The 18,761-nt window shown below is 39.8% G+C and overlaps 1 protein-coding gene across 1 annotated transcript in view; it reads left to right on the plus strand.

The window, feature by feature from the left end:
• Nucleotides 1-18,761, plus strand: part of LOC126248851 (amyloid protein-binding protein 2) — a 107,374-nt gene that overhangs the window by 18,842 nt on the left and 69,771 nt on the right. The gene's annotated exons all lie outside the window — the stretch shown is intronic.

The raw sequence follows: 18,761 nt of genomic DNA on the forward strand, positions 1-18,761 counted from the left end.
TTACCCTCCTACCTCAACTTTTTCAAAACTGAATCTTCTGGCACATTTGTCTCTCATGGTTCCTGTGGTATCATCTTCAGGAACCATTTTCCATGCTGAGGTGGAGAAGTAGCTCCCTCCTCTGGTGTTTACAAATCAGTCAAGGCTGAAGGAGCCCCAGGTCGTGGATCCCAGGACTGTCAGCTTTTTGTCCATTCCTACACCCACAGTGGACAAGCCCTCCCAAAAATCTTGATTGGCAACAGTTAAAAAGAAGAAAAATAAATGCCAGGAGAAGGCTAGTCTGGAGATACTACAGGCACTAGAAACCCCACCCACCCCCGCCCCACACACACACACCGTTGGACTTAGAACTGGTGGTCATTTATGTGATTCCACCCCCACTGGTAACAGACAGTGATTCTGGGGTGTGACCTGTTTTCTTGGCCCCTTCACACCTAACCTGGATATCCCAACCCCAATGTACCTTAAAAGATATTACTGTCAACTGCCTGAACTACAACAACCCCAGTGCTTCAAAATTACCGTGTGTGTCAGAACTGTACTGGCCCTCAAAATGGCACCTGGAGTAGTCTGTTGATTCGCACAGATGTCGTCTGTTAATGGATTCCTCTCCATACCACACTGGAAGCAGTAGTGATGTGGGTGCAAATGACCCCAGCGATCACTATGTATGTTATTTATCTTCAGGCAGACCACTTGCTTGCCTTGGGATGATCGTCTTAATTAAGCAATTCTCTTCCCCTTTTTTTCTACATGCGGATTTTAGCGTGCACCATTGCCTTTGCAGAAGTACTGCTTCAACTGGTAGTGACCTTCCGATTGACCGGCTTTCATTCTTGATCAGTGTCCCCTCAGTCACAGTACTCCTACTCTTTCAGTGCCGCCCATGGCACTTCTTCAGCCATTGACCTTATGATCTTCCTCAGTCTCATGGCTTCCCTAGAATGATCACTACACAACGATCTGTGTGATAGTTACCATTTTTGGGGGATCCTGCCACTTCCTAGTCACCATGTGATGGACCAGTAACTGCATTGGGTGTTTTGATGAGCCAACTGGCAGGTCGCTCTACCATCCCCCCCCCCCCCCTCCCCTCCCCTGTCCAGTTGCATTGATGAGATCGGGAGAGACCTCTCCAGTGTGCTCACCTGCACCAATGGAACTGCTACTGCCCTTTCTACCGGCCCCTTCTGCCACTGGCTGGTGCTATGACAGACCAAAGACAGCGCAACAGCTGTTCAGCAATGCCAAAGAGCCCAGTAGCATCTCAAGTGATGCTTTCACAGACCCCACTTCTCACTTTTTAACAACTTAGCACTAAGATTCGCCATCTAAACACACTAAGAAAGAATACTGGAAACACTACATCTCCACCCTTTGGGCCAAGTTCTGAAGTCTTCTGGGCCGCCAAAACTCAACAACTGTTCTGGGTCTTTTTCTTCAGGGTGGTCTTTGTACCATCGCGTTGGTTCGTTCTGTACATCTTACGACACACTTTGCAACAGTGGGGCATCCTCTTTCTTCCCAGCAACCTTTTAAACCCACAAACAAGAAATCTCCTCCTGACACCCAGTTATATAATGAAGCTTTCAGTGATTGGAAACTGCTTCAGGCCATGATCCTATTCATAAGCAGTGACCCAATATCTCAACTGTATTTGGCTTGAAGGTGCCTATGCAATGGTAAGAGAATATCGTCGTCTCAGTCTTCAGCCAGCCAAAAGCCCAACATCCATTGACAGCTACTGACAGGTTAGTCTCTTAAATGTGCTGTGCAAAATGCTTGAAAGAATGGTCACCTTCCAATTATGCTGGGTTCTCGAATATTGAGACCTTTACCCTTCTGTCAGTGTGAGTTTTGGGAGGGACAATCCACAGCCATCTGTCTGGTTAAGTTGTAAATGGAAATCAAGACAGGCTTTTTCTAAAAGACAACACATTTTTGCAGTCTTTTTTTCCTGCATTAGGCATAGGTCACAGCTTGGCACAATTGCATTTTACATACACTCCTTGTCGACTCTTTTGAGACTCCCTGCCATGATTTATTTATCAGTTTTTATTCAATAGTTATTCTTGTTTAGAATTGATGCACACTCAGCTCCCAACGGGTCCAAGAGAATGGTACTGCAGGAATGGTGCTGCAGGGTTTCTTACTGAGTCTCACACTTTTCCTTATCACTTTCAATGGGCTAGTGACTTCTGGCGGACTACTGATCAGCCCTGTAGTCTATGTTGACCTTTTCATTTGGTATAGTTCCCACTCTGCAGCCTTGGCTGACTGCCAACTCCAAGGCTTCATCTGAAGGGCCTCTACTTCATCCCTTTCCCATTGTTTCCAGTTCTCTTCTGCAAAAATACGGGTCACGCATTTCTGTCATCGAGCTAAGGCCTGCCCAGAACTCTACTTTGGTACTCAGCACTTGGACATTTTTGCAAACTACCAGTTTTTGGGACTTCTCTTTGATAAAAAGTGGACATTGCTGCCCCACATTCCCCAACTAAAAACTACCTGCATGCAAAAGCTTAAAGCTCTCTGATTCCTTTCCAACATGTGTTGGGCTGCAGATTGTGGTACTCCTTATTTACTGGGCCTAGGTCTCATCCTGTTTGGACTACGATTTCCAGGATTATGTCTCAGCAGCACCATCAGCTTTGAAATTGTTGGATCTAGTCCATCATTGTGGTGTTCATCTGCCCTTGGGCACCTTCTGGACTAATCCCATGTACAGTCTCTTTGCTGAAGTGGTTTTTTTTTTTCTCTGAGTCCCGAATCATTTGTTGTATAATATTTTTACCGGTAGCCTTAACCATACATTATGATTATATGGTAATGACACATTGTTTCTATACTTCTACTATGTATTACATATTATTATAGATTCTAATGTTCACTAGGCATTTGACACTTGGTCCATAAATTTTTTTATTGCTATAGATGTTTAAAAATGATTGAAATGTACCATGAGCACACTATAAAATAATAGTAAAGGCTTATTTGTTCTATGAATTTACTAGGCAACCCCATGATGATGTCTATACGTAACAAAAAAATGTTGGAGTGAGATCCACAATTAATCTCTAAGGCTACATTCATAAAAAGACATTAAATGCCAAGTAAGGGAACAATATTCTTAAACCAACTATTAAACACACATTGTACCCAGAAAACAGGACAGAAAAAATCAGTTCATCCCTCCTGCGAGGTGTTGGTTCAGATAAAACAGGCATATATCAGTATCACTAGTTGTAATGTATTTGTCTTTGCCATGTGGCCATGCAAAGATGCCATTGTAAGTTTTTATAAAATTAGTCTCCTCAATGTCATTACATTAAGCTTAACAACTCAGATATCATGTTGACGTGTATTAGATTCAAATTGATAATCGCTACTGTCATGGACATAGAAAGTTGTAATCACATCACAGATATCTGTACAATGTTATCCGATCTCTCCTTGCATGATGTTACTCCAAAAACTGTGTTTTTGTAATAGTTGCAGTAAATTTGCTGCTTTACCATTGCGTGTTGATTGGATGACTTGGCAATCCATTCTTAGCTCTGCAGACTACTTTTCCCACTGCTTGAGGAGAAATTTAATAAACATTTGTGTCTTGCTGTTGCTTTTCAAGTTTTTCTCACTGTCACTGACATTTGTGCACCCCTTTTGCATTGCTCTTCCTTTTCTGCCAATGTTGCATTACTTTCCTTCCTTTGGTGATACTCTCTGCCTCTCCCTGCTCCACTTTATAGCGTTTTTCTTCTTCACCAGCAAGCTTCTTCCTGCAATTTTGCCAGCCTACTTTCCCAGGTATATGAAAATTAGCCACGATTTTGGAGTAAGAACAGACTTGTCACATGCCTAACAGAATGTAAGTTATAGAATGCTGCATCTTGTATTTCAGAAACAAATATAGTTAGATGAGAATTGATTGTTCAGTTTATGATATTATTATGAAAAGGGTAGATTGCTACTCACCACATAGTGGAGATGTTGAGTCACAGACAGGCACAACAAAAAGATTACTAGACATGTAAGCTTTTAGCCAGAAGACCTCCTTCTGAAATAGATGACATAACCATACATAATCACGCAAATGCAGCTCTCACACACACACATGATTGCTGTCTCTGGCTGCCGGGGCGTTTACGTGAATGTATGTGTTTATGTTACCCATTTCAGAAGAAATGGAATACTCTGACATCAGTATTGCCTTCAATGGCTCGATTCTACCACTCCCATGTCTTTACATCATCCAGTCACAGTTCTGGCAGATGCCACTAACTTCAGATGAGCTATGATGCGCTACCGTTTGACCAAAGACTGTTGATTTCACTGTGTAATCTCTCAACCCCCAATCAACCAACCACATGAAATTAAGGAATTGTGGTACCTTGGAAGCAAAAGTAAAAATGGAACTTCCTGGCAGGTTAAAACTGTACCAGACTGGGACTTGAACCTGGGACCTTTGCAAAGATTTTAATCTTCCAGGAAGTTTCAATTCCGCACACACTCCATTTCAGAGAAACAACATGTGACAAATGAAATAGGACTTAAAGACCAGCACAGGCAAAGAGAGCATTCCTGGCCAGAATAAGTCTATTAGTGTTTAACATTGTACCTGTTGTGAGGAAAAAAGTTTCTTTGAATGTTTGACTAGAGCACGGCGCATTTGAAATGTGGAGCTTTGGAAGGATTTTGCTAATTAAGTTGATTGATAACATAAGGTTCTCCACAGAACTGTCGAAGGAAGGAACACATGGAAAACACTGGCAGGAAGAAGGGCAGGATGGTACGAAATGTGTTAAGACAGCAATAAATAACTTCCATGGCATTAGAGACAGCTGTACTGGGTGAAAACTATAGTGGAAGACAGAGATTGGAATACATCCAACAAATAATTGTGGGTGTAGGGTGCAGGTGCTAGTCTGAGGTGAGGAAATTGTCGCAAGAAGAGAATTTGTGATGGGGCTGTGTACAGTGGGACAATTATTGGACTATATGAAATAAAATTGCCATAACTTCTGAATGGTTTGCTTTAAGACATTCAAACTGCATGGTTGGGCACGGTGCACGATGGGAATTAGTAATCGCATGTGCACGTGATGTGTTGTCAGCCATTTGCATGTGAAAATGTCATGCTACAGTGTGCCTGAGCGTATAGTGATGATGAAGGCCTGCTATGTGAGCAGTAATGGCCCAACTGCAGCTCAAAGGAAGTTTGCGACTGAATTCAAGCTGAAGACAAATGGTTAAAGTGTGCTAACAATCAAGTATTTGATTCGCAAGTTTGAGAGAATGGGTAGTGTTCTTGATGACTTTGTTGGCAATGTTGGACATCCAAAAAGGGGTTCACATTGAGAAGACATATGCTGTGTTTCAAACTAGCCCAAGGAAATCGATCAGATGATCTGCACAACAAGTGGGAATTAATGGGAGACACTGCGACAAATTGTTGTTGAAGACCTGCATCTCTTCCCATACAGAATTCAAACCCATCAGCCATTAAGCCCCAGTACCATGGAACAGCAGTTGTGTTTCGCCAACACTGTTGTCCACAGAATTGACGAACAGGACTTTGATATTAATATGGTTTGGTTTAGCGACGAAGCCCACTTCCATTTGGATGGGTTCATCAGTAAGCAAAATTAGCACATTTGAGGTACTGAGAAAACACCTTTTGCAATCGAGAAGTCTCTTCACCCTCAACAGATGACTGTGTGGTGTGCAGTGTCAGTCATGGAATAATTGGTGTGATATTCCTTGATGGCACAGTGACTACTGTACGGTATGTGAAGGTTTTTTTTAAATTTATTTTATTTATGAAATTGGCCAGCTATGGACCGCATACAACTTAAGACTTATGGTGTTTCTTTTTCTTCCGTTCTTCCCAGTACTACTTCATTTTCTCGCCCTCTGCTCACCTGTCCACACTCTCTTGGGTCGAGGTTTTGGCTCATCTTCTTCATAGTTTGCATTTTCTATAAGTAGCCTAAAGTGATTCCTGTCACATACCATTTCTTCTGTAACACCTATTTTGCTGGCATCTTTCTTTACTGCTTCTATCTGCCCTACAGTTTTTTTCAGCTTACTAACGTAATTAAAAATTTTCTTTGTAATCCATGTTTCTTCCATTCTTTTTAAATGTCCATAAAATTTTAGCCGTCTCTCTTCCTCATTGTATCTGTGATCTTTTCTGTATTTTTGTATAGATCTTCATTTCTCCTTTTAATCCACCTATTTTCCTTGTTTTTCTCAGGACCTAGAATTTTTCTTAGTATTTTTCTCTCTCTTTTTTTCTAGTTCTCTTAATTCATCTTTCTTATTCAATGTTAGGCACTCTGATCCATATGTTGCTTGTGTCCTAATAACTGAATTATAATGTTTAATCTTCGCTTGTATGGATATTGATTTCTTATCGTAGTAGTTTTGTGTTAATTTATATGCAAATTCTAACTTTTTTATTCTTTCTTTATTTGTTGTGTTATCCAGTCCATTGGCTTGGATCCACTCCCCCAGGTATTTGAATCTATCAACTCTTTTAATTTTTCCATACTTTGTTTTCATAAACTTTTCTGTATTATGTTTGTGTTCTATATACTCGGTTTTTTCATAGGATATGTGAAGGTTTTGGAAAATGATTTCATCCCCATTATCCAAAGTCGCCCTGATTTCGTCAAGATATGGTTAATACAAGACTAAGCTTGACCCCATCAGAGCAGGAGAGTGTTTGATGACGTGGAGGAGCAGTTTAGGGACTGCATTCTGGTTCTGGGGTACCAAGAGGCCACTGGCATGGTTCTTTATTGGCTGCAACATTCTCCGGATCTGAATCCTTGCTATTGATGGCAGGCATATCGAACATGTCATAACCCAAATCCAAATATCTGTAGTGACATGTTAATGTTGAATAAAGTGTGTGCATGCTGTGGTTTGTAACTAATTGACGTTTTTTTACTCACCCTGTGTAACCAGTATTGTACTGCCAGGAGGGAGGGTGGAGGGGGGTGTTCTTACAGTGAAGGATTTCTAATACATTACTGTAGAAGTGGAAGACAGTTAGAGGACAGTGACAGTTGATTAAGAGCTAAGTGTGAAGAATAATGAGTGCATAAATACAAAATAATTTCACTGTTAATGAACCTTCCATGTTAGTTCCACTTATACATAAACTATGTGGATAATATTTTGTCCTTAACCCGTAATTCTTTCCCTCTCTTTAACTCCTGACTCCCCCACCTCCCCATCTAATAATCTCTCTCCCCTTTCTCTTTATTTGCTCCCATCTGCATCTCATGCTCTCCTTTCCCCCTTATCTCTTGACCTACTTTACTCACTGCCTCTCTAAGCCTACTCTACTCACTCCTTTCTAAGCCTACTCTACTCACTGCCTCTTTAGGCCACGTAACCTCCTTGTAACTCAGCTGCCTTACCCCCTCGTTACTCGGCTACTTAACTCCCTCCTTACTCATCCACTTAATCCCCACATTACATGGTGGCTAACTAATCCCCTCATTACTCGGCCGCCTAACCTCCAAATTCCTCAGCTGCGTAACCCCTCATTCCTCGGCTGCCTAACCCTCTTGTTCCTTGGCCGCCTAACCCACTCGTCCCTTGGCCGCCTAACCCCGTCATCCCTTGTCTGCCTGCCGTCCCTCATCTGCCCGACGCCCCTTGTCTCTTGGCCATCTGACACCCCTCGTGCCTCAGCCGCCTACCCCCCCCCCCCCCCGGTCCCTCAGCCCCGTGACCCTCCTTGGCCCCCTCGGCCTCGTGGCCCTCCAGCCCCGTGTCTGCCCCTGGCCCTGGGAGTGCCCAGGCACTGTGCCCCCGCCCCCTCTCCCTCCCACAGCCCCGTGATTGCCCCTTGATTCTCCACCACCTAACCAAACCCCCCTTCTCTCCGCTGCCTAACTGAACCCCATGTCCCTCGGGCAAACCCCCCCCCCCCCCCCCTCTTTGAGTAGGTTGGTGGAGCAGGTATAGTAAATAATAAATAATAAAATGGGCAGAGGGTGTAAGTATAAGGACTATTGGGGAAGACAGGAATATAGGTTAGAAACAACTAGCAGAGGGGCAGGTGTGTGTGATGGGTTTTAGTCTCACTCCCCCCTGTCCTCTCTTTCCTATATTCACTATAAATAACCATTACTGTGACCAGTAAATCAGTACAAAAGCATTTCATTTCCCTTTGAAGTTTCAATTGAAAAACACACAACAAGAAGGATATACATGCACTGCACAGTAAATGGCATAACGGTATAATAATATGCATAATGAATGTGAACAGCATGGGTATGCTGTAGTAGTCATGTACGACGACCAGCCACAGACTGGGTTGTAGTGTTCCCTTTGTTGAATAGTGCTGCAATCACTTAGCTGTTCACGGTTTTAGTATTACACCACTTTTAACAATCTAGGACAGTTAGTATTCTGACTGCCAGTCCTGCCATTGGATGGTATTCAAAAAATTTGGTGGATTACCAGTCCCGTCATCTGATGGATTACGATTTCTCCCATTTTTAAGTACAAAGTTACTTATGTCGATGGGTTCTATCAGTATATTGTGTGTTGCAAACGACATGTAGTTTCTAAAACAGCTGATAAATGATGGAAATGTGGTTTCCAAATAATCTGGTAGATTGTGTTTGTTGTGTGGAATCATTTGCTGGAGGGCAGCAGTAGTTCATTCAGCACATAAATCCATGTAAACTGGAGCAAGATTATGTTGACAAAGACGATGAGAATGACGATATAAATGATTCGTATGATGATCCTGACATTGTGCAAGAAGAATTATGTTCAGCTCTTAAGTGAGAATTTCTCATGTGGATTTCATAAAACATTTGTTAAATCAATTGTTAACATTCTTTTCAGACGTTTTCTTCTTTGTCTTATTTGTAAAACATTTTTTCCCTTTGTTATAGAATGTTATGGAAATGAAGTGATGCAACATGATCATGTGCAAATAGTTATGTTTTCACACCAAAAAATTATACTTTTTGAAGGTAGTGTGTAATAATTTATAGTAATGCTGTTAGATTATTAGCTTTCAGTTATAGAAAGGTGAATATAGATTATTAGGACCAGGATGATGATAAAGAATTATTGTGACTTTAGTAAACTTTCATATCTTTTGCGAAACCTTACAGTCATTACAAATATGAGAGAAAAAATGAAACATTCATAGAAACTGCAAACGTAATCCAGGAGTAGTAGTTTACAGGCTTTCAGGAAAAGTTAGTATTACAGTTAAATGTTGGCTAGTCATCCAAATAAGGATTGTTGAAAATCTATGAAAATGGCTGGCATTCTAAGAAGTGGAAAGCGTCACATGGCCGGCAGCCAAAAATCTTAATAAACTGGATAAGTAATTACCCTAAGCTTGCACTGAACATCGATTCAGACATCCCCTGTCCGTGTATTATTCTGCCCCAGTCCCATAGTTCTTCCATTGAACTTAATTCACTGACTGGCAAACCCCCAAGGCACCTTTTGGGCATGTGACAACGAAGTTGAAATTACTGAAAAATATGTGGAGCTTAGCACCAGATCTCAAGGCAGTATAATGTGTCTGAAAGCAGAATGAGTGGGCAGGCAAGTGCCCACTTTCTCTACACAGTTACACCACAAGGAACATCTACCATCTGTTTCACAAGGCTGTATTGGCCCTTTAGCAGTGTTTGCAGACACACTGATGGAATGTTCATGTTTCACTAAATGTGTTGACACTGTACAGGAAACAGAAACTAGTGACTAATATGTGTAACAGAACTGCATATGAGCAGAATCTATGTAAATCACTGCATGCTGTACTACAGTGTTAGATAGGAACATGATTATTCGTATGACTGAATGGCAGTTGTAGTGTTCATCTGGGACAGGCCACTTCCCCTATCATGAACCGTGCTTGCTCTTCAGTTTACTGACTTAAGCACTAATGAGGAGCAACAGTTGCATCCAAGTTTTAAGTTTGTGTACTGCATATGCATCTGTTTGGAAGTAAGCAGCCTTTATTTTTGTCAGTGTTGAGAATTTTATTTTGTTGCCTGTTTTTGTGTTTGCAGAGGCTAGCCATGTCATTGACTTTTATTCGCATATAGTCTTGAGTGACTCTGCCGTATGATTAGTGAAACTTATCTGTTTGCCACTTGGAAGAATATTGGGCCTAGGAAGCCGGCCATTTATGCGGTTATTTGAAGTGTTACTGTCACATATGTAGTTGATGTACCTTCAAGGCAAAGCTTCGAGATTTATTTTTCATATTTACTCTAGCTCTTTGATAGATTACGAATGTTACAGTAATAATGACAAAAAGTAATTCACCCAAGAAAAAAGAGTGAGGTGAGTCACTGAACATTTTCTTCCTCTTGTGCTTCCAAAATTTCTTGCTCACTCAACAAATGTGACATATTTGCAGCTGAATTACAGCAAACTGCGAAACCTAACCAGTACGTGCACGAAATTACATCAGTGCAGTCGTATTGGCTGAGCCATTTGTTACAGTAGTTGAGCTGTTATTTTCGCTAATGTTTCTTTTTAAATAACTCTACAAATTGACAGCAGAAAGCAGCATCAGTCAAGAGGAAAGTAGAGAGACATCTGTACATTGTTCTCATATGAAATGAGTCCAGTTTTTGAGTGATAGGTGCCTTGCATGTCAAGAAAATCGCCTATACTTTGGTGAGATCTCTAAAGTGTTAAGTAACACTCCCTACTGTGCTAGATCCTGAGGCAATACTTCAAACATTTAGCTGTTTTTGTGTGTTTATTGCAATAGTTTCAGTGCTTACATAGCTGCTTGAATTTTTATTTTTTATTTTTTTGTAAAGTTGTCTATCTTGTTATTGTGTTTGATTATAGTTTCTCATTTCATCTCTTACAGTTTGGATTAGTACACTTTCTCGTGTTGTTCTAGTTCTGCAAAGAAGGAAATCAATAAGAACTTTCCTTGTTGTGTGTCGGCACAAGAGAAATTGGAACTGCCAAGAAGCAGTTACAAACTATGTTGATTATAGTCAGTAGTCTTCACACTGCTTCCATGTCTTCTTCTAATGTTGAAACATGTGTAATGAATGTTGTGGCATTTCTGATGGTCCTGGAATCCCCCTGGAAATCCTTTCCATTTCTGTGCCTTCCTATGCTTGTTATGAGTAGTTCATCTTCCCTGAGGGTGAATGATGAAAAATGATGAGCTGGGACATTTATGGGTGGAAAGTGGATGTGAACTACAGAGGGCTGAGTGGAGACACCTGTGTGTGAAGTCAGGACAGCTGTTGGGAAGCTATGAAACATTGACGATGCCAGTAAACTGTTATTAGAGCTCAGTTAATGAGTTCAATTATTTATTCACAATGGTTACAAGTCATCGTTCTTCTGCAGCAACATCGAATGTTGCTAATTCAGCTGCGTGTGGGATTATAGCTGACATCCATCTAGGCAGCTCAGCATTTGCATACCCAGAAGGTGATGTCAGCGACCCTGGCGGCACAGCGGCTGTCAGTGAGCAGGGCGGCGGCTGCCCAGTGCAAAGTGGTTCTCGCAGTGGCTGTTTAGTACACTCGGTCCCACTCTGAATTCTATGATGACCCAGCCACGATGTACCTAGTGTCAGTAGTTGTGTGATTAGTTGATCTCCTCTGTACCCCTGGTAAGTTTCGGCACCCAAGGACACTTGAGTGTTGCATGAGAACATGGACCCCAAGAGGTCCTGTTGCTGGCTTCTGCATTGAAGTCTGGTATTGGCAGTACCTTGCATCAAGGTGTTGTCGGAAGATAGTCAGTTTCTCCATCAGTAGGTGGTAGGCATCAAGCAGCATTTGATGAACGTCTTAAGCTTGAGTACATCTTAATCTAGTTCGTAGACTGTGCTGGGGCATCTAGGACATAGATTTACTACAGTGCCGTGATCATGGAATCGAGTGCTATTATTCTGAATGCTGTTGATCCAATGATCAACTCATGATAAGAGCTGAGTTTTTGAAGAGAGCTAGCATGAGGTTACGATGTTAAGCTAAGTTTGTAATGACCGAATGTGTCGTCCTTATTTTGCTACATTCACTTAAAAGGCTGTTAGCTGCTGTGTCAGCCCCTCGGTATGTGCTGTTATGGAATAGGTACAGTGTCTTGCAACATGCCTTACGAACTAACTAATATGCTTGTCTTGCTTCCTTTGGTTTTGCACCCTGTTTCCTGCTGAATCCTTATTCCTTACTCAGCAGGCAGTGTTGTCGACCTGTCGCATCCCACATGCGACATAATGGCTGCTTCCTGGTTCTGCCTCTGTCTCAGGCATGACTTGAATTTGACTTAGGTGGTGTGACTGAATTTTAATAATTTTTTTTCTAATTTCTACCCTGTATTATTCTGTCCCATAGCAGACTACTGTCTGCAAAGTGAGATGCTGTCCACAGTTGGCAGCACATGTGAGCCAGCATGAGAATGCACAGCCTGTTGTGCCTGTAGACAGTTCTTCTGCAAAGTTTGGATGAGCACAGTTGTTGGATATGTTGGTAATTAGGATCTCAAATTTTGTAACTTCCTGGGAGGTCAAAACTGTGTGTTGAGCTGGTCTTCAGACTGGCAAAGGTCCCAGGTTCAAGTCATAGTCCAGCACACAGTTTTGATCTGCCAGGAAGTTTCAAAGCAGCTCACTCTCTGCTCATAGTGAAAATTTATTCAAGAGCTCCAGTGTTAGATGGATAACGAATAACATTTTTCATGGAAATATGAGGCAGGTTGAAAATGGAGGCCAGTGTGCACCGAGTACCGTATTTACCCAAGTGTAAGATGACCCTGATTACAAGGTGAGCCCCCCCTCCTTCTTTTTTTTTTCCAAGAGGCTTCTTGAGAAAAATTTATTTTCAACACATTCTTGTTAATCAGAATTATAAATTGTTTTACTAGAAAAAAGTATCTGCCTAAAAAGTTAACCTTATATCTATTGTAAATTTATGTCACTTATTGATTGCCTACATTTTGATAATACAAGAAGAAATAAACAAAAAGAAATAGTTTATATTAATTTGTGGACCATTTTTCTTTTCTACATTTTTCGCTTACTAATCCTATCATCTGTGGTATCACTATTTTTAATAATAATAATAATAATAATAATAATAATAATACTGTATACATGACTAAGAAAAGGCAATATATACAGTGAGATGGAAGGATTCATGATTGCAGTACAGGATCAAACAATAAACACCAGATATTACAGCAAGCATATTATTAAAGATCCCAATACCACAACAGATAAATGCAGACTTTGCAAACAACAAATAGAAACAGTAGATCACATCACAAGCAGATGTACAATACTAGCAAATACAGAATACCCCAGAAGACATGACAATGTAGCAAAAATAATACATCAACAGCTTGCCTTACAACATAAAGTTATAAAACAACATGTTCCCACATACAAGTATGCACCACAAAATGTACTGGAGAATGATGAATACAAATTATACTGGAACAGAACCATTATAACAGATAAAACAACACCACATAACAAACCTGACATCATACTCACCAATAAAAAGAAGAAATCAACACAACTAATCGAAATATCCACCCCCTATACAACAAATATACAAAAGAAAACAGGAGAAAAAATTGAAAAATACATCCAACTGGCTGAGGAAGTCAAGGACATGTGGTATCAGGATAAAGTTGACATTATACCAATTATACTATCAACTACAGGAGTCATACCACACAATATCCACCAGTACATCAATGCAATACAGCTACATCCAAACTTATATATACAACTACAGAAATCCGTAATTATTGATACATGTTCAATTACCCGAAAGTTCCTAAATGCAATATAACATATACCGTACAGTTAAAAGGAAGTCATGCTTGATCAAGGTCCGCGTCACTTTCCATTTTTGACCAGACATAACGTCTGAGAAAAGAAAGAAATAATAATAATAATAATAATAATAATAATCATTCTTGTAGCACATCTGTGAAATTTATATCTTTGTTGTCACAAATATTTGGCTGTTTCTTCAAAACATGTTGTGATTTCTGAGGCTGTGGTTATTGTGGCACCTAAGAAGACACCTGTTTTTATCCAAATACATATTGGATTTCACTTCTGTACTGATGTGAGAATGTCTCTTGCTTCCAAACATATTATCTGCCTGCTGCTCGCTTATTGGGTGCTTAGAACTGGCAGCTGACACACCCCTTGTCATTCTCATCATATGCCACGGTGAGTATGGATAACATTGTAGCATGAAACATGTTAGTGCACCACTTAAACTGGCGAATGACTCCGGAAATGTTGTGGGGTTATTTAGAATGATTGTTGTATGTAGATAACTTGCAATGGCAGAATCTGTAACAGAATGTAGGAAGCCCTGCCAAGGATCGATGCCTGATGCTGGGACTGGTAGTTGACCCTTAACATAGGGAATATATTGTGCATAAATAGGTGCAAAGACCCATCACTGTTCAGTTACACTACTCACAGTGAATCACTGAAAACTATAACAGTTGTAAACTATCTGGAAGAAGCTGTCCAAAGTGACATAAAGTGGGCTGATGATATGTAGCTGGTTCTCAGAAAAGTACAGAATATGCTGAGGTTCATTGGAACCCTAAGAAAATGTTACTGATGAATGAAAGAAGTGGCTTTATGAAACACTCATTTGACCGATTCTAAGCCATTGTCCAACTGGGACACTTAACTATTAATGGAGATGATAGAGAACCAAAGAAGAGAGACATTTCATCAAGAAGAATCTGTCAGGAATAACAAGTGTGGGATGATGATATCCTGCTTGAGATCTGCAAGTGGCAATCGTGTTAATTTTCCTAAGATAGAACTATCAGTCATACAAGATGCGTAGTGATCCAATAGATACTTCAATACAAGTGTTATGGACCTCTGTAGTTTTACGTGTACATTTTTTTATTCTTCTTTCTTACTTTTGTGTATGTATCTTCAATTTCAGAGTTGCAGACAAGATCCATATCACCATTTTTATGAGACTTTCATAAAACATTAATCCTTTTTTTCTCATGGTACTTTATTTTCTCAAACAAATGTGACAGGTTAGAAAGCATAAAGTCAATAAAGGTAAACTGGAACAGCTTGTCATTTTATCTCGGACAGACCATGAAAATTTGCACAAGACATTTTTATATTTATAATCAATTACATACCTTATTATTTATTTCACGCTGTTTGCTCCTGGTTAATGCAAGCCCAAAAATACTTTTCTGTAGAGTTATTTTCCTTAATAGTCATTTGTCATTCGTTAGTATCTGTGGAATTATTTGCAATTATCATTTGTATAATTATATTGCACTTGCAAAAGATCTCGCAGGATCCACAGACAAACATTTCCATTGGCATTGTGGGATGGAATGACAAAGAAAAACTGAACAATTTTTACCAGTCCTTAATGACTGGAAGAATGTTTGAATTTCTCAAAATACGTGCTCCAATTTTTGTGAGACTGAAGATTAATTAAATCATAGTTCTTCATTAACAAACTTTTTCAGGCAGCAAAATTCATTGAAACATTTCACATCATCTGCAGGTACCTCTCTATCCAAAGGAGTGCTTGATTCCACTTTCTTTGACTCGGGGGATTTTTGAAGAGACATCCACGTAAAACACACAAACTCCTTGCATGTGAACAGATCACTTTTGAAAATACTCTACACATCTTTCATAGAGTCCAACTTCTGCTGCAATGAATTTGTCACATTCAGCATCTAGTCGATTTTTAGGCTTTTCTTCTAATAGAGCTTTCACTTTTACACATGTAAATTCAATGGCCCCACGATCAGTGAGCATGTTATTAAATTGACAATAGTATTCCAACGACTTGAGCAAGTCAATTAGTTTCTTTCTTGAGCTCTGCTGTGGGTGAATGAAATATGCCAGCAAATGTTTGTTGTGGTATAGATAGAGCTCACTAAATTCACTTTCAAAGAACTTTGTATTGATTTTAGGTTGGTTACACTGTGAGAAAACGTATGATTTCAGGGCAAATAACATTTGTACAAATCTGTTTATCCTTGGAAGTAATGATAACAACATTGTTTTGCTATGGAGTAACCTTTTTTTGTATTCAGTGTCAACAAATTCTAGAAATTCTTAAAGTTCAATAATCCAGTCTGTTTAGTTCTGGAAATAATGAAATAATTATACTTTCGATATCTTTATTGAATATGTCCAAAGCTTGATGAATACAGTTATTGAGGATGTATCTTGGACACCTGATCCCAAACAAAAGTTCTCTCCCTGACAGTTTTTTAAATGTAAAAAAATATTTTTTTTCCTTTCCGAATTCCAACCCAACCCTGCAAACATTGTGCTATAATCATCTCTGTGAATGCTATACAGGATGATTAAACTTCCCCTACCAATGATATTTAATTCAACCCACAATGCTATACCTAGCCTTCAAAACCAAGTGTGACATTTTCATATTCTGTCGCTCGCTGTGTGAAAACTATTAGTCCTACAGAAAAATTGAAAAGTACTTTTTTGTAGGAAATTTAAAATAGTTTACTTTTGTACTGGGACGTGTTTTTTGCTGGAGGCCATGATGTTCTAGTTATTTGAGAAAAATGTACAAAAGCGACATTCAAATACATCTCCAGCCCCACACTCATCCCTCACCAGTCAGAATTTCTAGTATGTTGTTCGTTGCAGTCCCTCCTACCACTGCACAAAAGTTTTCAACTACATGAACTGTTCCCGATTTTCAACACCTTTTTTGGTCTCCGTTGATTGGCTGTTATGCAACCAGCATAGTCAGTTGTTTTGTTAGCATTATTAAAAGGGGAATGAAAGGAAAATGACTTTTGTAAACATTTAGCTAAAACTAATTACATTGACAATTCGATCCAACTTTAACCTTACAAGCACAGTAGTTTCGTAGTCAGAAGGAATGGAGAATACAAGTTTTATTTTTTAATGTATGCAGTTAAAATTCGAAAAATTGTCAGATAAAATATACGCAAATGTCAATTTTACAATTTGTAAGTGCTCGATTAAGCCAGTGGTGTAATGAGGCCAGTCAGTGAAGACCAAAGAAGGTCAAATGTGGGAAATAATTTGTGCAGTTACAAATTTATGTGCTGTGGTAAGAGGGAGTGCCATGAATAACATACTAGAAATCGTGACCGGTGGAGACTGAGTGTGGGAGTGGGGGTGCATTTCATGAATAAATCAAAAAGTGCGCCTTCTAGTGAAAATATATCTCGGTACAAAATTTAATAACGTTTAATTTCCTACAGAGAGATCCTGTTGGTTTTTTTCTGCAGGACTACTAGTTTTTCCGTAGTGAGTGGAAGAATATGAAAATCTCGTGTGTGGTTTTGTAAGGCTAGGTGTAACATTGTGGGTTGCATGAAACAGTATTGGTAGGGGCAACTGGATCACCCTGTACATCTATCAAGGAATCTCTTACTCTGATGAGCACTCTTTAAAAACAAAGTGATAGTGTCTGAAGCCTCATTATATTGTTGATCTAATTCAGTTAATTTCGATTGTAGACCACCAATATTCCAGTCAAAATTCTGAATAATGACTAGGAATATTTTCACTGATCCATGGTTACTGCTGTCGGTAGAAATACCAGAGTAAGCTGTGTTGTTACCCTTGAAGCTCTTCTTAACACTCAACAGAATGAGGACCAGGCATTAAATTTATTATTGCTTCTGTTTTCATTCTTGCATTCAAAAACCGTTTTGCCTCACTGCAACCTGGAAACCGCTTTGCCTCACTGCAACCTGGAAATAAGTATTTTATCAGACTAGTCCAACACTTTACAGCTGTTATGATGTGTGACACACTTAGTCTTTGTTGCCGGCCACAGTGGTCGAGTGGTTCTAGGTGCTTCAGTCCGGAACCACGCGGCTGCTGCGGTCGCAGGTTGGAATCCTGCCTTGGGAATGGATGTGTGTGATGTCCTTAGGTTAGTTAGGTTTAAGTAGTTCTAAGTCTAGGACTGATGACCTCAGATGTTAAGTTCCATAGTGCTTAGAGCCATTTGAACCCTTCCCCCCCCCCCCCCCCCCCCCCCCCATGAGAAAGTGAGTTAATTTTGAGATTGTGCTTCTCCTGATAGCCCTTTTATGCTTTTACAGGCTCCAGGTGTATTTGTAAATCTTGCCGTGTGTTACTTCCTGCAGAGACATATGTACTGGATTTATGAGCCACACACTCGCATTCAAATTCAGCCCTGCTATTTCTAAAACAATGAAATTTTTTGTGCTGTTGTATAGGCTACCTGCATTTCCTTTTAGGCAGATTTATTATTAATTTAATAGCTTATGAAACACCAGTTTGCTCTTCAATCAGTCAAATAGTAACTGGAAACATCTATGCCAAACATCATGAATCCTTATCTCAGTGGGCGCAGGGAGAGTGGAGAAAACAGTGTGGATCATTGCTGGGAGAGGAATGGTACGGGGTAAAGAATTTATACCATCTTTCTCAGTACTGACAACTATCTTCTTCTGTTCCACAAATTACTCACTATAGTAAGAACATTTTGTGAAAGCACAGTGTAGAAACCTTTATGTTCACATTTGATACTTATTTGTAGTAATGAATGTGAATTTAAATTAAGATTGTTTTAGCACTGTTAGAGTACTTACGTTGGCAGTGTCTGGCTACAGCATGAAGTTTGCAGACATGTAATAATGACCATAACACTGCAAGCAGTTCCATAACGTTGTATGCAGGCTTAAACAATTGCTTATTGTATTGTTCAGTT

The sequence above is a fragment of the Schistocerca nitens genome, chromosome 1, assembly GCF_023898315.1.
Source record: "Schistocerca nitens isolate TAMUIC-IGC-003100 chromosome 1, iqSchNite1.1, whole genome shotgun sequence".
Taxonomy (NCBI): domain Eukaryota; kingdom Metazoa; phylum Arthropoda; class Insecta; order Orthoptera; family Acrididae; genus Schistocerca; species Schistocerca nitens.